We start from the raw sequence: 22102 nt of genomic DNA, 5'->3' as shown, positions 1-22102 counted from the left end.
CTTTCTTGTGCTTTACATGCTGCAAGACGTGTCCCTGAAGACTTGAAGCCTTCTCTCTCTCTCTCTCTCTTTAAGTGGAGACAGAACTGTGGCCCTACAAAGGTCTTTCAGTCACTGCACATCTTCTCCCACTTATGCTGCACAGCCCGACAATGGTTTCAGCAGCTGTGTAAATTTTGAGGTTTGTGGGCGGGTGTCACCGTGGAGTGGCCATTAACCGCGCGGCTGGCAGGTTGGCTTTCTGTATTTGTGTGTGATAGAAGGCGCGCAGACGAAACAGATTTACAGGCAGATGGGTATAAAGGGGAAGTCTTCATGGTGCTACTTCTTTCATAAAATGAGGAAATTGACCGTTAAGAAGTCAAATTGCTTGTAACGCAGTTAGGAGGAGGAGGTGGAGGGGGAGCGAGGAGTGATGGATGGGGTGGGGTTGTTGTTCATCACATTTCAAATACACAAAAGAAGGAGTTAAGTGGGAAATTGCATTTCTTTACAGCGGAGCTTTGAGGGGATAAAAAGTGATAAGTGTTTCAAACGAAAAGCTCTTAAACGGAGGAACAAAGGGTGAAAGTGAGAGAGAGAGGAGCAAAGCCCACGTCGGCACGTGTTTGAGTCGATCATTTGTTTTTAGCCGTCCCTCTGGGGAAATCTGCAGCTGCGGACACAGCGCGGCGTTTAACAAATAGCATTAGCCGCTAAGGCTGCGTCAGCATCTGTGGCGTATATTCACGTGCCGCCGTGCGGCTGCATAGAGACTGATCTGATTTGCTCTATCCCTCTTCCTCCAGACTCACGTGCGTCGCCGCGACAACGGCCCCTGCTCCTAATGGGACGAGGGTGAAGGGCGATGCTGCACATTGTCTTTGTTGTGTCTTTGCTCTCTTGTGCGCGAGGAAGCCTCGCACACGTGGTCTCTGATCTCCACACTGTAATAGTGGTGAGCGCCAACACACGCATACTACACACACAGCGGGGGAGGGGGCACCGAGATGATGAAACTCTATGAAATCTTTTTTTGAAACTAATGATTCCACAGATTTTTAGTCCATACAGTCCTGATGTGCACTTTAAAAACCATTTATGAGCACTTCATCAACTTCGGGGAGCCGCCGCATCATTCTCCATCTACTGGTTCAATCTGCAGTCGGTTGAGTTTCTATTTTTGCTCCATCATCCCTTTTGCAGTGAATCCTGCATCCTAACATTGAAAGAAATTAGCAGCTTTCACCATAGACGATAATCTCTACCGTAGCAGCGCCTGCAATATTTTAGTTATGCACTCTGATTCGTCTGAATCAAGATGTTGCTACAGTAGAAGCTGTTTGGTTTTAACAAAGCCAGAGGCTGGTCTCTACCTCCTCAGAGGCACCTACAGTAACACAGAAGAGATGTGGGAACTCTGAAGATGCTGAAGACGCGACCAAGGGCATTTCTCCTCCCGCCGATTCGGCTCGCATTAATGTGGAGCTGTTTATTTATAGTGTCAAGATCAATGTGGACCTCAAATCAATAACTTTTTGGACCCTTGTCCACGAGCTGCCTATTGGGTTAATCTTTATCATCCTCTTCGTCTTCTCGATCCCGCTCCTCTAACCAGCTCAATTTATTTTCCGCTCGCTGTTAAATTGATAGTCCTTGTTTCCTCTTGAGCAGTTTTGGACACCTCTCCTGTCAGGTTGTCCCTCCTCAGACTACGACTCATTCTGTCTTTGTTGTGCTGTTGGCTCTCGGTGATGTCTTCCTAAGAAAAGCACAGCGTCCACCCTTAAGTATAAAAACTGTAATTTCCACGGCGGCTATTTCCTGGACCTCATCATTTCCTGGGTGAAATGGCAATAACAGTCGATATGTCACACTAACAGCTGCATTTGGTGCTGTAGTTTCATTTCTCTGACTTTGATTTATCTAACTGCGAGCAGTCGCAGAGTCGACGGCCGCAATAGAGTAAAAGGCCTCTCTGGGGTTTTTTGACATGGATTTACTAGTACAGTCCCGCACATCACACAAAAATCAATGAGGGTTTTTGGGAGGACTTCAGGGTGTCTTCCATAACCTTGTCTAGTAGAGAGGCCACTCAAGCAATGTAGAAAAGAAAATATAGATTCAAAACCATTTAATCAGGTTGTTTAGTAAATCAAGCTGTGAGAGAGTCCGTGCAGCTCTGAGGTGAAAGCATATTTTTTACTGCTATTTAATTTTGTACTCAAATGTCAAAGTCAGTAACAAAGGCAAATACACAGACTGATAAAACTACTCGGAACATCCAAAATGTCACCCGCCGCTGAATGTCAGCCGCCAACAATAAGAAAATCTGGCCACGTTAATATTTCCGTAGGCACCTGCAGCCGCGGCGGTGGGAGATAAGCCCAGGAGGACACACTCGGGTCTGATCTGAGGCCGCATTAATCAGCGCCCATGGACGGATCCGCTCTGATCCTGATCGATAATTCTGATTGCCTGGACAACCGGCTTAGGACGTGGATTTGTATGGACGCTGCAGCAGGTCAGTCATAACAGGATTAGCATGATTTAAGGTTTCATTACAGAGAGGCCACGCGCGTGGAATTTGTTTAGGTGAGAAGTCCCTTCATCCATTAGACTGGATACGTGGGACTTCAAACACAGCTCTGATGCACGAGTCAGGAAAGAAAACTGGCGGCTACTGAAACTGCACTGATAGAAAAAAGTGAGTTAGAGACACGTAAACTAAGCACATCAGTATTCTACGCGCGTGTCTAAGTAATATTTGTACACATTTATGACACATTTTCCTCATGCAGGCTGGAAAAGAGAGGTCACAAGAGCCTCGGCTGTTGGTAGAATTGCTTTACTTCCATTGCTGAGCTATAATCTTCACTTCACTCACTCCGCTTTGTCCCCGCTGACAAGTACGGGAACACAAAGATGATGTTTATGAAAAACAAAACAACACCATTGTGAATTAAAACACAGCTTTCTCCACACAATGAGGCCTCCACAAAGGGCTGATTATTCCTCAGTGGAGGGTCAGCTGATCACAAACAAAGACCGGCTGCTTGGTCGAGTGTACGTATAGAGGAAAGTGAGGGCCCGCGGACACGTGCACCTCTCCAGGTTAGAGAGGTTCCACGGTAATTACGAGTGCTTTTACTAAATTGTTCTGGTCCCGTCGTCCAGAGAACCCGATCAATAATAATCATTACTAACACAATGATCCTAAGAGATTATCTAAACCATCCATCATGATGAAGGGTGGTTAAAATCAATGTCTCAGCCGTTGTATCACCCATAAATGTATGATTGAGGTCACTTCTGATTGGCCCAGCTCACAGTACAGCACTCAGGTTGTCAGCAGGTATTACTCACATCACACAAAACTGCAGGGAGAGGTAACAACTCAGCTGATTTGGCCTACGTTACAGCAGCCGGTGCACTTTCACCACGAAGCCGGCGGGAGCGGTTTTTGGAAATACTCACCTGAAGAAATCTGAATGAAGTTGGTGAGACGGGGCGTATTCCATCGCGCTGAGGAACAAGCAAGCCTGCTCCGTGTGGCCACAGACCCGCAATCGGTCATTTACAGCAGGAATTGACAACAGTATTAATAAGGTGTCGATGGAAGTGTCAGGTTCAGTGTCTGCAGGTAGCGTTGGTGGGAAACTCCAGGCTTCCTCTAATAGATGTCATGGGAAGCTCGCCGCTCCTTCACGGTGAGCCAGACTCGGTAAGTGAAGGCTTTTTGCCTCATATATAATGGTGGATGGAGGGATAATCGCTCGAAGGCGAGAGAGGTAATGTCCAGAGGGACGGTGGAGGAAAACACTGTGAAATGGATGTGCTCGGGAGAAGAAATGACCTCTCCACCCCTCGCTCTGCCTCCATCCCCGTCTCGCTCGCTCAGACAAAATGTTTCCTTGTAAACGCTGCTGTCGCTTTGTGCCTCGGCCTCCACATCATTGTCCCTCAAAGACAATCACCCTCTCCAGCCTCACCTTGCTCTCCCAGTCCACCTCACACTGTGGGCTCCCCATTAAACCGCACCAATTCTACATGCGATTCTTAAATCAGTCTTTTAGGGTTCCGTCGCAAACGGAGCAGAGGATGCTCTCAGTTTGCTTGGTCCAAATGATTGAATCTCTCCATTCAGTCACTGGAGAAGAGTGAGTGGCTGCTTCACTGTACATCAAGCTGTCACAATAAGCACACTGTCTGACAACACAGGTCTGGTCTATTACTCATGAATAGAACTGAAGTCAGTGCTCTCTGGTGGTCAAACAATTACAGTAAAATACTACTGTTGTGCATCATTAATCTAAACAAATCATTCATTATTATTACTATTAAGTTATTATTACAATAGTAACATACAGTATAGGTCATAAGAGTAGATGAATAACTTTACTCCTTTAGGGGGTAATTAATTTTTTTACATACTGTATGAAGTAAGACACAGATGTTGAATTACTGTGATCTTTGCACACATTAATCATAATGTTAGTTTATTCAGTTTAATCTGCTAATACTTTAATCTCCATTCAGGATTGTTTGCTGACTGGCTTATGATGACAAATAATAGCAGCCTTTTTAGATAATTACCAGCACCTAGATGTGTATTATATATATACTACGATTATGAGAAACATAACTTACGATAATGACGGAAACGCCAGCAGAATATAAAGTCGTGATTCACTCCTCAGCTCTGGACAAGCGTTCAGGTTGAGGCTGACACACTGTGCACTACACACGCTCGCCCAGGACTTAAACTGTCAGTCTGCAGACTGCGGCACCGCGGCGTGGCCAAGTACCTCTGAAATGGAAAAGTTGGGACACGTTCCACTAGATGGAGAATGATGCTTATCAGTGCTTCTCCCACAGAGGCCAAACATGCTAAACTGCCACTTTGCTTCATGTCAAACCGTTATTGTCTGCCTCTTTTCCTCAAGTGTCACAGCTTCCAGCAATCTTGACATCTAGCCTGTAGTATAAATTTGCAAATTTCTCCTTCCCTAACACACACACACACGCGCACGCGCACGCGCGCACACACACACACACACACACACACACACACACACACACACACACACACACACGCACGCGTGCAGCGAGGCAGGTTGTGCAACCGCCACCTTCCTTTCTAGTCATAAATAATTTGGGCGTCGGTGCCAGCGATGCCTGAAAAAAACCTCTGACACCAGAACATGACTTCTCCTCCCTCACGCAGACCTCTGAGAGGATGAGACAACCACCAAGAAAAGCAAGTTATGAATAGCAAATCTACTGCCTCTTCTCATTTCTATAATCTCCCTTTTGCTCTCACACTTCTCCCAAGTCTCTTTTCATGTGCTCTTTGCTCCCTCTCTCTCTCTCTCTTTATTTCCTGCTCACTGGGGAGCACTTGTGCATGGTCTGATTGAGATAAATATGTGGGGCACATACGCTGACATCAACTGAGGGCCCACAAAGGGAAATTCTCAGCATGCGCTTGGATATTGATGTGCAAAAGTGAAAAGCAATCATGGGAAAGGCAGGTAGTCGCAATATTTCACGTGTCGGAACTAAATGTTTATGTTTAAATGTTTGTTTCTTAGTAATAGCTCATTTTCATCTCCCCTCTTCTTCTTTTAGATTTCCCAACCACGAACCTTGGACGATCCTAATGACAGTGACTTCCGCTGTAATTGTTCAGCTATGGTCCCGAGGCTCCGTGGTCCGCAGTGACGCTGTGCAGCGACTGTAGTCAACCCAGCTGCACTCTTAAGCAACGTTACATATTCATAACATGATTCCCATCTGGCTGCTGGGTGCTAACCAATTGAAATATCACCCAGTTTGGTCTAATCGCATTAGTCTGCGTTCACACCAGGCACTCAGTGTGAAGCTCCAGACGTTTGATGTTGTACAGTCAGTGAGTGGAAGGCAGAGGACCCTATGACTGACAGCTGGACTCAACGCGTGAATGAGTGAATCTGTGTTTCTGGACAAACACCAGTGAAGGTAAACCTCGGAATCTCCAGCAGAATGATCAGTCATTTTATTTATTTCTCTTCTGGTTCGCGCGCGGCACATGTGACCACTGGCATTTGTTTGAAGGCCGCAGGCTGCAGGCAGGAAGCAGCTTGGAGCGATTTCAGGACGGACGCCGCAGCACAACAGCACTGAGCTTTGGCCTTAATTTCTCGGAGCTACTCTTAAGAGCGCTCACCCTAACTAATAGAAAGTTCGAGTGCAGGCCGTCACGCTGTGCAGGCAGTTCATCAGGGCAGCAGGTATTTGAGACACGCAGCCGGTTCCGGTAAGTGGTGCGGCTGCTGTAGTTCTGGCTGACTCCATCAGGCTCTGATCATCTCTCTCCTCACCTGATCACAATGGGGTCACTGTAGAGGTAAAATCTGCATCCTGTGCAGGAATGACAGTTGTCAGACTAAATGTAAAATGTTATTTGTTAAACTGAACAACATCTTTTTGTGTATTCTCCCAGCAGTGGCCCTTTTACTGGATAACGAGCTTAGCTGAGCAGCCTCGCTGTCGCTCGCTCGGCATCATTCAAGTTTAATGTCCGACTCTCCTCGCGTTCATTAGCATGTATTAACTGCTGGGGACAGAATAGCAGTTAAAGAGTTGTGACAGGAAATGCTTGTTTGTAGTGGAGCAGGCAACAGTTCTGTAGCTTTAAACCAATTTGTTCTAAATCTCTCAACAAACAAATGGGAAATGAAAAGAAATGACAAAAAGCTACTGAACCAAGGTTCATCTTGGTAGATGAAGACCAATATTGAACTCTGAACTTATGTGAATTGCCATCACATACAGTAGAAGCTTTTCGATGCATTAATGCTTCCTTCACAATGTATGTAATGTATTTTTGCATAGGGGATTTAATGGACAAATCCACTTGAATTTGAATAATTCTTAGACTTCTTTCAGGGTAAGTGTTGCTGCATGTCAGCCGCTTTTCTGCGTCATCGGTGCCCATTCAAGTCGCGTACTCTTCCCAGCAACAGCCAACGAGGCACCGGGGAATTTGTCCTTCCCGCTTCCTGTGTCTCTCTTTCTGGGTTCTCACCGCGGAGGTGACGTCCGCGGCTGTGCTGTCACACCTCAAACTCTGACTCAAAGCTAAGCCTGGAACCTGGACAAGCTGAGGAGCGAGGGGGCTGAACGGAGAACTGAGGAATAATAGGCGCTGCCTAAATCTATTATGCTGGAAAATGTAATTAAGAACACGCTGGGAGCGTGTTCGACGTGTCAGGGAGCAGATTATCCATTTCATCGAGACGTGGGTAACAGCGAAGGCTGTTGCTTCATATCAGTCGATTTAGCGTCAGTTATCATCTTTGTTCCTACCTTTGTTTCCCTATTTATGTATAATTAAGAAGCGGTGTCTGTTTGTCTCACTGATCATTCTTAGTGTGAAACCTCCAAACGCATTGCTTCTTTCAAATGGGAAGCCAACGTGCCACCTGCAGTACAGGACTGTGCTGTAAGTCACTGGTGTTAATTGCCTTGATATAACTGATTGCCTTTACAAGGCTCATACACAAGGATTAATGAAGTGTTTATTTGAACCAGACTTAGCAAACCCTCCGCCCACCGCACATATGCTCACCTGCCGCTTGGATCATGAAAAACCTTTACAAGGTAGAAATGGAGAAAAGCCGCTCTCCCTGAGCTGCTCATCAAACAAGGGGTGTTTAAACTATAGGCGGGATGAGGTTCAGCTATAACCAGAACGTGACCGCTGCCACGGAACCCACCACACCAGCCCTAAAAAGAACTGTAATTATCAGGAACAAATGAGGGTTCGTTACACACATCGGGAGTTTCCATCTGTAAAAACAAATCCATTGTATCTTACAGTTTGACTTAAGTGACCCCAATCTCGATTGCCATGGTTACTGCACACATAATAATCCCTACTTAAATCAACCCCTGGAATAAGAAGTGAGAGGGAGACAGACATACTAAAAGACAGAGACAGGCTAATATTTTTATATCTACTATTTTAATTATTTTCAATTATTCATTAAAGTATTATGTAGTAATTTATTAAACTCCCTGTGTTTTTAGTGTGTGTGTACATCAGTGTACCCATGTACGGTACTATACATCCTTGATCACGCACTGTAAAACAGATTGTTCCTGAATGAATCCATTTTCTATGCATTCTGTCAGTTTCAGTGTTAGCATTAGTTACAGCAAATATGATGAATCAGATAATGGGCAGGAGAAATGTTTTTTATCTGTGGGAATGCTACTGTACACCTGCATTATCACTCACTCACAGTATTGAGTTCAGCCTCCACCTCCATTGTTCTGACAGGCCTTATCTCAAATGGAAACCATTTATTTTGCTCCTACACTCATAATAGTATATTATATATATAATTGACCACCTCATTGATTTTTATTACTTTGTAGAAATTACACGACTATTTCTTTAATCAGATTTACTAACCATCTTTTACAGTAAAATATGGTATTTGCACTGGGCTGCCTCCACATTAGAGAGCACTAAAGTCAACCAGCCAAATAAGCAGGGCATTATTAACTGCAGTGAATGCGATATTGAGTACTCCTTAAGCTGCTAATACTGTTCTTGTCACTGCGCTCTCGTTAAAAATGGCCACACACGTGACGCACATTAATGCCGCTGTGGGTAAATATGTGTCATTAGCAAATGGTCGGTGATCTTCTGTCTCTGTCCAACAATAAGCAGCGCACGCGCACACGCACACGCACGCACGCACACACACGCGCACGCACGCACACACACACACACACACACACACACACACACACACACACACACACACACACACACACACACACACACACACACACACACACACACACACACACACACACACACACTGTAAGGCACCCTGAGGGGGAAATCACAGGAAGTGTCTGATGATTCAAAGAAGTACTGCTTAGAGTTTTCTTCCGCCTCTCTACAGGGCATTGCTTCCTCACATACACAAACAGCTCCCACAGCCACAAAAGAGTATTTAACAATACTCCTGCATCCAAGGATCTACTGTATAATGACAGTCCACGGGTGAGTGTGCTGCATGTATTGATTCAGGCCCCTGAACTGGGAGCCCACTGGGTAATTGCCTTTTAACCAACCTTAAGTCATGAATAAAAGACACTGTGGAGACCTGTCATAGATTACATAGGAAGAGAGCGAAGGCAAAGCAAAGAGTACCTGATTTTAGACTAATACAGACTAATAACCAAGGTCTGTTTTCCACTGGACCCCGGTTCAATGTCACTGTTCAGAAAACCGAGAGAAAATTATTGGGAGTGGGAGGGAAAGAAATTGGACCTGGCGCTGTACAGTTTGTGAACCGAGGCCGTTTTGCTCGGCTCTGTTCTCTGCTTTGACCCGCTGCCCACTGGCAGCGCTTGAGGAGCGACGTAAGTTTGACCTTGGAGGACGTGAAATGGATTTTAAATGGATCAAGCATCACAGTAAAAGCTATTGGAGTCCCATTTAGGCAGGAAATGATAGTGTCTCTTTAAATTTCATTGTGTGTAAGACGTCTCTCTATAAACAGAGCAAGGATTCCCCCTGACCTCATCCCAGAGGCGCCTGAACCTGAACCCAGCCACAAAATAAGTGTCTAAAAGTTAACTATTAGTCTGGTCTATAAGAGGTCGTGTCAGTCGGATGTGAGTCACGTCTGCATGTTACTCTGGTCTATAGATCAAAGACTTATAGCGGACGGTTAATTAACAAGGTTACTTTACACTATTTGAGGACAGGAAAATAACATAGGAAAACATAATCCACAGATATGCGCGTGTCTTAGGAGGATTCTTTGCCATCCTGAAGATAAAGGATTTTTAATTGACTCCTTCTTTGGGGCTTTGTGACTATGGTTCACAGGTGGCCTCATCCTCTTATGGGGTATCAGATAGTGGGAAAAAAATCATTAAAAAGGACTCAGCCTTACACGGCTGTCCGGCAGATAAATGCTGGTGCTGGAGGGAAGAGGTGACAGGGGAGCGGGCTGCTCAAGGCCAGGCCTGTGGTAGCAATCTGGGCAGCGTTAAAAAGTTCTAGTCTATGAAAAGTTGTTGCACACTCACTTTTAGCCGCTCCCTGACCTCTGGGGGGATAGGATCCAGTGGCACGGGCTGAGCACTGGGCGTGAATCAAGTGGAAACAGGAGGCCAAATTAGGGGAGTGAAGGGTTGAGGTCCAAGCTCGACGCCAGAAGTGGCAAATTAGCATGTTCCCAACGAAATAAATACAATGAGCCTCCAAAAACATGCGCATGCACTGCAAGAGTCTAATAAGACTCCAATAAAGGCCAAGAGCTGCAGCACGCTGCTCCAACAACAAACTATTTGGAGGATGCGAACGCGCTGAGGAGATGATCTTGTCCGGTTTGCTTTCTCTCACCCGTGCACCTTGGCAGAGGGTGAAAGCCACGGTTGCGCGAAATAATTGGGAACTTTCTGTAAACTGGAGGAGAGTTCATTATGTTACAGATGAGCCAGAGTCAGCAAGAGACAAAGCCGCGCATAATTGCGCGGCCTCGGCACCGTGTTGCTGGATCTGTCGTCGGCCCTCAACCTCCTCTAGAGGGAAAACGTCCCGGTAATTACAAGTCAGGTCCACAGCATCAAAGGTAAAAGCAGCCGCTTAATGTGCTGCGTTAATGAACGCCAAAGAAGTCTGCCTCGTATGTAGCGTTCTTACATGCGCCGCCACAGAGCCGGGAAATTCTCGGTTTGTGTTTTCAGCGACTGAAACAAACCGATGGCTTTAGTTTTACCACAAGACTCATTAAAGCGGCGCGTTAGTCATAATCCACTCACAGCCGCCGAGGTGAAAGTCTAATGTGCCCTTCGTAAAGAAATAACAATAAATACCGGAGGTGGGTCAGACCACAAACCAAAGAGCGCAGTCCCTGGTGCTGTCAAATTGAGTGTGTTGCTCAAGGACACTTCATCTAGGCAAATGTGACAGTGCTTAGTTCCACCTGCTGACTTATAATTAACTCCACAGAGCATGGAAACTCAAATCTATCGGTCTGTTAGGCAGATCTTTCCCGTGTTCTGCTCAAATCGCACTCTCCATCACCGCCCCGACACTCGCAGCGACGCCAGCACCGTCAACACGGCTCAAATGCATCATCCAACCAATGCATAGGCTGAGTGTGTACAGTATATTATAGACATCCGGGAGGAGGAGGACCTTGTTTGCAGTCACAAGCCTTGAGCCCAGAGAGCGTTAAACGACACGGTCTCCAGAGAAGAAATTATGCTAATGTTGGTGCGTTCAGATCTTGGATTAAAAACATTCAAATGAAGTAAATAAGGATCTTTGTTATTTCAGTGAGCCGTGTGTCTACCTTTGGCTTGATGCCACCGTTGTGTGGCCACGTCTTTTGATTCCATTTACCAGCAGCTCTGCCTTTATTCTCAGAAAACCCTCTGAGCCCCAATTATGCCCGTCGATTGATTCTCAAAGGAGATCTACTCGGATGTAACATCACAGAAAGACAAATACTTCCTGTTCTTTTGTTGTTAGAAGGGAAGAGGAGCGAGTGCTCCCTAAGAAGGATTTTAGGATCACAGAGAAAATCATTAAACACTAAATCTGTGAAACAAAACAATAATTTTGTCATTTTTTTATAAAATGTGTATTGCAGCATTGAATTAAAGAAACAGCCTGTGCTCAGGCGTGTGTGGACTGCAAACAAATAGTTTGTTTTTAGATCTACTATTCATTCCAGAACGTATTATGGCAATTAGACAACAAGACAAATCTATGTACTTTTTCAGAAGAAGTCCCAAAAGGCCACGGTGACCTCCCAAAAATCAGTCTCGCCAAGTTACGCATTCATATCTGAGAATGTAAAAGATGCTTCTGCAACAAGCATTATCCCACACTGGAGAAAAGAAATGTGTCACACAGTACTGGAGTTGTCTATGTACATTATGCGCTAGTAAAAAAGACAAAGAAGCAGGGAAAATCCGCAGCCAAGAGCAGGCAAAGCCCTTTGAAATCATCATCCTTCCTACAGCCTTCCCAGGAGCCTCTGTGGGCTCCACTAGGTTGAAGCCTAGTCCCCTAATAGGTTTATCCAGTGTTTCATCAATAGTGAATACCCGCATCGCTGTCACACAGACCCTCTGTGTTTCTGAGTAGCAGAAAGCTGTGGCCAGAAACTATATGAATCTGAGGTGAAGGTGAAAGAAGAGCAGACGCGAGGCTTGGCCATAGGGTCCGTGAGAGGTGATGCGAGTCTGAGGGTTATGAACAGAAGCCGCTCGTCAGAGGAAGCGTTCACGGGCGCACGTCGGTGTCTGTTAGCGTCTGCCTGCTCATGTGTGGCCCCTAAAAGTGATGTCATGGGCCGAGATCCCACAGTCAGGCCTGCGGAGGCTGTTGCTATGGTGTGCGCCTCTGAAGGCTGTTGTTTCACAACAGAGGAGGGGGAAATAGACACTGTATAGAGTGACTCATCCCAAAAACAGCCTCTCCCTGGTGAAGCTACACAGGGTCTCAGTATGTGTGTATTCTGTCTGTGGGGTGTATGTGGGTTGTGTACCTCTCTGCGCCCAGTTGTTAAAGTTTGGCTGTGTTTGTTGTCATTTGTGTTGAATGAAATGGCTTCTACAAGCGCGTGTGCGTATATGTGTGTGCGGTGCGTGTGTGTGGCGTGCATGTGTGTGCGCGCCCCATGTGTGTTTGTGTCTCTGTCAGCCCACCACGTAGACAGCTCAGATAAAAGAAGATCAAAAAGCACAAAAGACAAAAAGACAGAAATGACAGCAGGGAAGAGAGTGGGAGTGAATAACCAGGGCAACAGATGAAGAACGGATGAGAAGGAGAGAGGAATCTAAGGGGGAGGGACAGAGCAAAAAGAGAATCGCGTAGTAGAGAAACCAAGAACGCCAGAGAGAAGCAGATAAAGAAAGGAGGCCAGCAGAGCAGCAATAACACAGGAGGAAAGCACATTGAGCTATGAATACAGAGCCAGAGAGGGAGGAAGCAAACAAAAGAGAGCGGAGGAGCGGGGGAGGGTGGTAACAGCTCTCTACTCACTGACCCTGATGGCCACAAACACACACACGCTGGCTGCCGTGGACCAAGCGGAGCTCAGCCACCGAAATCACAGCGCGATGGCTGCCAAAGCACGACCTGCAGGACTTCAGTGTCACACAGGGCACCCTGTCACAGCCAAAACTACAGCACCGGTACCCGGGCCCGCTGGTGGACCGGCAACGTGGACCGCGCCCCAGCGGCTGCAGAAACACGGATCAATGGCTCCAACAGCAACTTGGCCAAACGCTTCTATCCGCTTGAAAGGATCCACGGAAAACTGTTGCGCGTTATCAAGTGCGAATTGAATGAATCTATGACCGCGTTGATGGGCGCAGTTTTAAATAGGCAGATAAGAAATGAAAGGGAAATTGGATCATGATGAATAAATAAATCAAGTTAAAAATCGATTGTGCAGAAAACCCAAAACGATCAACGCATGGAGCAGAGTTAGACTGAGAAACCAAAAACAGGAGGAGTGACATCAGGCTCATAGCGTGACTCAGAAGGCTGCACGGCCCCTGCGTGGTGTGTTGTGTGGGCTGTGGGCAAAAAAAATGTCCCTTAGGTGCTCGACTGGACTCGGAGCATGAGGGTAAGTTAGCACGAGGAACATGAATAACTCATGGGCCATGATCCGCCTCATGAAGTCGCTGCTTGTCTCCATGGGGAAACATGCGCACCAATAGGTCGGTGGACATCTTTTTATGCCTGGGACAAATCACCCCAGGCTCATTTCACCACACGCTCAACCACTCCCTCCCTCGAACCCGTCCCTGTGCTGCGGTAATTACCGGGCTGGTAACCATTTGCTGCCCCGAGGCAACGGAGAGAGGAGCGCGCTGGGATCGGATCTGTGACCCGCTGCCAGTTAGGTGCTGTATCACCATAGAGATGTGCTGCGCTGCGGAGCCCGTTCCAACTTTGTGCAGAACAAGAGCTCCGGCGAGCGGGAGTTCTCGTGAAGCCTCTGCCAAGAGGAGGCCAACATGTGCCAGCCTCACACAGGGCAACGCAGTGCTGTGGAGAGAGAGCGAAAGAGAGAGAGAGAGAGAGAGAGGAGGAAGGAGGGAGGGAAGAGTGGAGGGAAGGCTTGGAGAGAGCGGAGGACGAGAAGGAGAGGAGGAGAGAGAGAGAGAGAGGAGGACGAGAGAGAGGAGGAAGGAGAGAGAGAGAGAGAGAGAGAGAGAGAGAGAGAGGAGAGAGAGAGAGAGAGAGAGAGAGAGAGAGAGCGAGCGAGGGAGAGAGGTGGAAGGAGAGAGGAGGGAGGAGAGAGAGAGAGAGAGAGAGAGAGAGCGAGAGCAAGGCTCTATCGCCACATGCTACAAACAGCTTAACCTCTGCCAGGGAGGTGCTGCGGCACCAAGCTAACAGGGAGCGAGGGCACAGACACCTGCACGTCGGGCAGGTGAAAACCTCTTTGTGCTGGTCTGTGGCTCCTGTAGAGATGCTGCAGTGCAGGAGCAGACGGGGCCCAGACGTCTGCACGTCTACGCTCAGATGAAGCCTCTATGGTGCGACGTGCCCCAGTTAGACATAATTATCTAAACCCACGATGAGGAAGCTTTGATGCTGTGAAATGCAATCTCCGTTTTTCATGCATTATTTAATGCATGTTAGACTGTAATGCACCTCACATACTGTAATATAGCATGCAAAGGAAAGGAGGCTGCTTTCAATGTGTGGAGTGTGTGGAGGAGCAGGGGCAGGCTGACATGACTCGGAGCTGTCACAAACGGGGGCCCCACAGAGCAAATGTACTGACCCGTCAATATGAGATGGAAGGAGCTGAAATCGGGGAACAGAGACAGAGGAGGACGCGGCTGCATCCAAGCATACGGCAGCTAGCAGAGAGCAGGTGATGGGGAAGGGTCAGAGAGCTGGTCTCAGGAGAATCAGCCAGAGCTTCTGCAGCATCCGGCCGTTAACAAAACACCTCTAACATTAACACAGGACGTACAAAAATGTTGTTTACTGAGCAGCTGCATGCAGGTCCTCATCACTAAAGCCACCGTACGGCTCCTTCATCCTGCATATTCATTCAACAGGGATCGCAAAGGATGAACTGTGGAGATATGTTAAGTGGTTGATTACGCACTTTGCTGGAACGGAACATTCGAGCAATTTTTAAGGGTCAGTTTAGCATAAAACACATCCACAGCGCTTCAAAGGAGCAGGAGCGCGGAGCGCGGCGCGCGGCGCCATTAAAAGGATATTTATGGGGAGAATAATTAAATTAACATGGATTCTGAAGAAACCTCAATGACGGCGGATGAAACGAGACATAAAAGTAGTCAGGTAGGAGTTTCAGACATGGATTACAAAACCTGCGTCTGAACAGGAGGCTCATAATAGATGATATAAGTGATGTTGAAGTCTGGAGGGAACGCGTTCAGCCTCTGACTCCGCCTCCACGTCGTCCCGTTTCCTCCACAGTAGCTGCGCGTCCAGCGGCACCGCTCACATCCACTCCGCCGCTCGCGTGAACCCAGGTTCCTTCAGCCGCGGAGAACCGAGCCGCCGCTCCTGATTTAATGTTTCATTTAGTCTACCTCGTTTACAGTACAAATAGCAGCCAGTCAGCGCCGCGGCAATAACAAAGTGATTTAGCTCGGCCGGGCCGAACCGCTGCGATTATTAACGGCTCGCTCACAAAGGTCAGCAAACGCTGAGCATTACAGGTGTCAAACATACTGTGCGTTAGTTCCTCCAAAATGAATGGGGCGGGCTGCTCTCTTCCCATGACCGTCAAATTACCAGCAAAAAAGTGTGATGACACGACGCCATGAGGCACGTCGCCACGCACGGGCCTCCTTCATTAGCCTTTCACACGCAGATACACAAGAAAGGCTGTAATCTGGCTAATGACAAACATATGGACCTGATCTCCATGGGCGTCTCTGACATTCATCTGCCCCAACATAATAGTTATTTAACTTTCCCTGACAGGCGAGCGGTGCCGTGCGCATTGTCAGAGAACGCAAGAGGAGGAGGAAAAAAAGAGCGGTGAATAATTGTATGTATATCCATCACCGGACTACAGCGTATGAATCACAGACCACTAATCTCTGCCATGCACCACTAGCTGGCCTCATTACAAATTTCATTAAAATGCCTTTCCAAACATGCATAAAATATGGAAACACGAGCGGAGAGGGAGCAATGTTGATTACAAAGTTTGCCGTTTGTTTTCTCAACTTTTATTCTACTAAATAAAGGAGATGGAAAAGAAAAGGCCAGCGTGACAGAGGCGAACATTGTGGAGTCAAAGCAATCCACGGATATGGGAAACCGCTCTGGACAATAACACCGAGGGGAAAAGGAGGAAGGGAAAAACGGAGCCGCGGAGCCGCTGGGGAGACGGAATTACGTACGTACGGCTGTGATCCGGGCGCTTCTTATTAATAGTTCAGGCAGCGAGGCTGGAAGACAGCAAACATTCAGACGACGACTGTGTAATTCAAAGGTACTTTCAGCGATATTGATTTGTGAATTAGCTAATGAGCTGAATGAGAAATAGGAAATTTATGAGGGGAGGCAGAGAGAGAGCGCAGCTGTCACGCATCCATCAGGCTGAGCTGGCGAGTGTGTGTGTGTGTGTATGTGTGTGTGTGTGTGTGTGTGTGTGTGTGTGTGTGTGGCTGTGTCTCTCTCCCAGCATTTGCACCACTTTCCAGCGTGTCAGTTTGTTTGTCTGGGGAAGTCAGACGTAAACATGCGTCTGTGTACAGTAAGCGCATGTAGTGGAGGTACAGTACAGCACTCACCCGCCCATCTCTCTTCTCGCACGCGCCCGTAATCATCCACTTTCTCCACCGCCTAAGACGGGATTCCCTCAGATAATCGGCCGCGCATCGCGGCTCATCGCAGCCTGTTTGCGGTGAGCAGGGGAAGCTCCTTAACAGTTCAGTCAGGACCTATTTTGTAGGCTCGATTTATTATTAGCTGCCAGGACATGAAGGGTGAGACGGACATGACCAGGTGATGTACTGTATGACGCGTTATTGCCTGGAAACGCATACAAAACATGATGCAAATTGATGGCGGATGCGCCATTAAAACAAGCTCCTGGCTGAAAGTGACAAACTACCCAGATGTGTAATCGTTATGAGGTCGGAAGCAGTTCAGCGACGCAGCGTCATCAGCGTCACCGAGGCCAAAATGTCTAATGAGTTGAATTGGTTCAAGTCAGCTGCTGAGGAAGGAGGTCGAGCCGGGGACGAACGGGACGAGTCCCGCGTCTTAAACATCTTCACTTGATGAGTATTTGTCTTAAAAAGGAGCGTGAGAAGCTGTGTGTTTATATTATTCGCACTGTAGATCAGCACTACACAGGACACACTACATCTGTGTCCAAGGACACTTGTGTTTCAAGTTCAAACCTGAGGGCTCTACAGCACATAAATCAACTTCCTCTCCTCCAATATAAGTGGTATCTTGGCAACTGGAAACACAATAATACAGAGGCTTTAGGGAATGGTTTGTAAAGCCTGGTGTTTATCACAAACTGCCCAGGCTTTTTTTTTCTGAGGCGGCTTAAATTGATTCCAACCAATGAAGAATAACACACACAGAATGAAAAAGCACAGCACATGTGTCCAGTACATGACAAATAAGATATAATAAGCTATTTGCACAAGTGGGAGCCTCTAAAGGTGTTGTGTCAAGGAAGCAAGGCACAGAGCTCACAGCGTTAGGGGCGCCTACACACACAGACACACACTAACCAGGTGGGCCCAGGAAGATATACAGTAGATGTGTCCACAGTACAGACAAATAGTCCCACACAGACAAAAAGAACCACACACCACACTCATTTACTTTTCCAATTTAAGAGCCAGCGCGAAACCTAATCAATCACTGCTTCCGGTGGCCAAGGGGGGGGGGATCTGCTGTAATGAAAATGGGAAGAAGCCATTAAAACCACAGAGCGACTGTGAAGTCGTTCAGTTGACACACCAGCACAGTTTGCATGGAGCTCAGTCAGCAGGCTACGAAACGAAACCTCAGATTACAGGAGTTACGTTCCTGGAGAAAAGCAGTGGTGGCGTCTAAGATGTGCAGGTCTTCACACAGCTGTGAGCATAAAGCCTGAGCCACTGCTACTTGAAGTAAATCAATGTGATGTTCAATGTTTGTGTAATTGTTATTGTGTGTTATCTGCATTTAAGGGCCGTTGTTTGCCTCATATAGAGGCAGTAGAAGAGAGAGCATTACTCAGTATTAAAAACAGTCATGGATGGATGAAACTCACACACACACACACACACACACACACACACACACACACACACACACACACACACACACACACACACACACACACGCGATGACTAACACATAGAGGTAAAACGAGTAAACACACATCATGGTTTGACTGTAGATAAACCAGACAAAGCCTCCACAGCTTCTCCAGGCCCGACTTCAAAACTTCTAACCTCTTCTAAGATGAGAGGAGGAAACCGATGAGAGAAGTTGGGGACAAAAGAAGATGAAAGACAACAAGTACGGTGAAAATGAAGCGCGTCTACAAAAAAAGGAAAAGTGGGAAATGAATGTGAGCACAGGTTGGATGTTGATTAGGAAGAGGCAGGAGGAGGCAGGGCAAGAACAAAAAGAAGAATGAGGAGGTGCAGGAAACAGGGAGAACAGCTAACAATGCAAATCAAAGAGCGCAAAAACACACAGCGCAGGCGAGTGAAAAACAAATAAGTGAGGAACTGATGTGAGGCCCAGACGGAGAATCATCTCCGTCTGCGTCCCCAGCGATGCCAGGAAATGCACCAGAACATGTGCCTCCCATCACTAAACGGATCAACTGGCACGTTCCCGCTTTGATTGACAGGTCTCACACGGCCACACGTGTGAGCAGGAGTACAGCACGCAACGCGCCGACCTCCTCGGAGGCCCAGCTCCAAGAACCCCGCATTACAGACACGTAAATGGGAGTTCAAATAAACTCCAAACACGGCTCAACACGCGTGGATTAGCTCCTCGCTATCGGCCTCAGTCTAAAGAACAAAAGGGAGGAAGGGAGGGAGGAGAGCAGCTCCATCGCAAGGAGATGAATGACAGATTGCGTATGAAAGGAAGTGCTGAGCCAGACGACGCCTCCGCCTGAATATCAAGTACTGAATATAGCACAGCATGTACCACGCTGTGACCGGGGCTTTGCCGCATTCACTCCATGTGATACCTCCGTCTCCACACCGACCACCGGCTGATTTACTGGTCGCGTCGAACCTCAAAGCGTGATTAAAGGCCCGTAAATCCCAACGCATTGTTTGCTTTTATTCTCCCTCCACGTAGAGGACACTATACTGCTGCCGCAGAACGACTGCGTCCATTAGTGGCTGCAACAGGAGCCTAATTCCCATCATTGCGATGGTGACATAAATCCTCTGGAGCATCGTTAGTTCATGGACATGTCTTTGCACTCTGTTTTACACTGAGCTCTGCTTACGCCCGTGTCCCCCCACTACTCGCTTCCCTTCATTCGCACTGTTTTACTGTCCCGCCGTTTGCATGCGGCGTATTAATGATGCTTTATTATTAAAACGAGGCGCCGTGAAGAAGACGGCTGCTGCGGGAGCCAATGGAGGAGGAGCGACGTGACAACTAGAGAGAGTGCAGAGACGTTGTCGAGGCTTTTACAAGTTTGATTTATGGAGGGAAAACTTGCTGAACATACTCTCCTCCCAAATAATACACTCCCTTATTGACTTGTTTATCACAGATAAGCCAGCGAGGCATTCAGGAGTGGATCCGACCGCATTGCCTGTGATGGATTTGAAATAAAGGCTCTGCGAGCGTGCGAGACAAGACCGAGTGCAGGATGAAACAAGGCGGGTACTGAAAGGTGGCTTTGCCGGGAGGCCGTTCAGGAGCCCGGGGGCCACGGTACCGCGAGCGCTGCAGGACTCAGACTGCAGGCAGAACCCGGCGAGTAGACGGCCACGCCCACAGAACCCCATCGATCAGGCCTCGGCGGTGAAGAGGCGGACGGAAGCTGCTCAGGTAAAGACGGAGAGTACATTATTTCACCTTCAACCCATTAAACCGTTACCAGCACACACTGTGTAACTGGCGGTGAACACAGATCATTGCTCCACTAAATCCATACTGATGATCGCATGCACCCATAAAGGCTACAGAGCCTGTTATTGACTGAGCATTTATTTTATTCATGCCTGTCAACGGCAAAATAGTAAAAGTAAAGGCACAGATGTGTCTAGAAGGAGGAAGGGAATGATCTAAGGTTGTTTTCTCTGACTCTTGGGGTAGTTTGTTTTTCCTGTGGTAATGTGAATTCCTCTTTACAGTCGGCTTTCTGTGCCGAGCCGTGTCACACAGTTGTTGTTTTTTTGTCTTTCTGTCTGGGAACTCTGAGGGCTGAAAGGCACAGACACAGCGTCTGCAAGCTGAAGGTTCTTTATAATTCCCCATTGCCGTACGCAGGCGTGCACACAGACATCAACATACGTGCTTTGATGGCACACAATGCGCCCCGGCGACGTGGATCTGGTGCAGCCGGCCGGAAAATTATTCATAAATAAAAACACACGAGCGGGAAATTTGTCTGACACGCGGGGAGAGGGTCAGAAGTGGCGGTCGCATGCAGCAAGTGGCCCACAATGGAGACGTGAAATCAAAAGAGGAGGAGGGAGGACGGACGGACGGAGGTGGCGAAGGGACAGGAGGAGGTGAGGCCTCGGAGACGGGAGAAACCAGAAAATGCATGGGAAATCAAGAATGAGAAGGAAATAGAGGGCGAGAGGGAGAGAAATATTGGCTTCCAGTCACAACCCCATGCACATGAACACACACACGCACACGCACACACACGCACACACACGCACAAAGGTCTTATTGTGTTTTAATGCAGTTTAATAGGGCTCATTCTCCAGGCTTGGGGGACTGCAACCAATTCATTACTATGCGGTACACACCATCCTTCAGAGCTGAGGCGAGGGATTGAGAGAGAGAGACAGCGCGAGCAAATGAATGAGAGATTAGAGAGAGAGGACCGGCAGCGGCGGAGAGGAACCTGGCGCATCAGATCCTTTTCTCCAACCTTGACTTCTAATCTAGGCGTGTGTCTCTCTCCAAGGTCCTGCACGCTTCATTCATGTACTACAAACTGTTTGCCTCACATACTGACAATCCAATTTCTATTCAATACCACTGCTCTGCTGGGCCTTACTTAGGATTCCAAATCTCATTCTTTGGGTCCCCAATTCATTTTTACACAGCTGAGCACCACATTTACACACTTATCTCCAGGAAGCGTAATGGCCACTTCCATCTACAACATATCTCCTCCGCTTTAGAGACTGGCGTGATAACAATGAAAGTCAAGGCTGGCTTGGTCACACTCCACTAGCCCTGGCCAGCCTTGTCCCTGTGTAATCACCAGCAGACATGTTTCATCTGCCTTGGCGCCGGCGGTGCTGCTGTCAGCACAGAAAAACCACCTGCATGCCCGGACAGCTTCTTCTATTCGAGGCCGAGCTGTGATGGAGTCCGGCCGCTGTCTCCCCGTAGACTCACTCAGTCCCGTGCCTGAAAGCCTGAGAGTCATTGTGGCCGCGGCGCATTAATGATGGAGGCGGCAACGCAGCAGAAGGCGGGCGTTTCTATTTGCCATTCCGATGAATGGGAGCGTGGCTGCTGCGCACAGTAAACACTTCTGGATGGAATTATTACGGCATGAGCGCCTCCAAACTCGGTCTACAGCTCATGAGTCCAGTGTGAGAAGTGTCAGGGGTGGCACCTTGACTCCATCCAGCAATGGGGTCCAACGAGTCACAGCAGATGCTAGAAAGTGTTCAGACTCGACCCCCTCTGTCCATCTACATGTGGAGCTTCTGTTTCCTAAGAGTTTGTTTGTCTTCCTATTTGGACATGAGATAACATGAGACTCTTCAATCATCCGCCTGATGACTAATCTTGTTGGCAGCTTTTATAAAACACTCCTTATTATCTCTCTCGAGTTGATCAAGGTCACAGAAATCTTCAGAGTTCTAGGACGGATTTTCTCCTTTGAGGAACCCG

At 47.6% G+C, this 22102-nt stretch overlaps 1 protein-coding gene across 7 annotated transcripts in view; it reads right to left on the bottom strand.

Moving 5' to 3' along the window:
• The window catches only part of grid2 (glutamate receptor, ionotropic, delta 2), a 299555-nt gene that overhangs the window by 205466 nt on the left and 71987 nt on the right, over nucleotides 1-22102 (bottom strand). The gene's annotated exons all lie outside the window — the stretch shown is intronic.

This window comes from Betta splendens, chromosome 9 (genome assembly GCF_900634795.4).
Source record: "Betta splendens chromosome 9, fBetSpl5.4, whole genome shotgun sequence".
In the NCBI taxonomy this organism is placed as follows: domain Eukaryota; kingdom Metazoa; phylum Chordata; class Actinopteri; order Anabantiformes; family Osphronemidae; genus Betta; species Betta splendens.
Note: the sequence above shows the minus strand (reverse complement) of the source record. Positions and strands in the feature narration are given on the sequence as shown.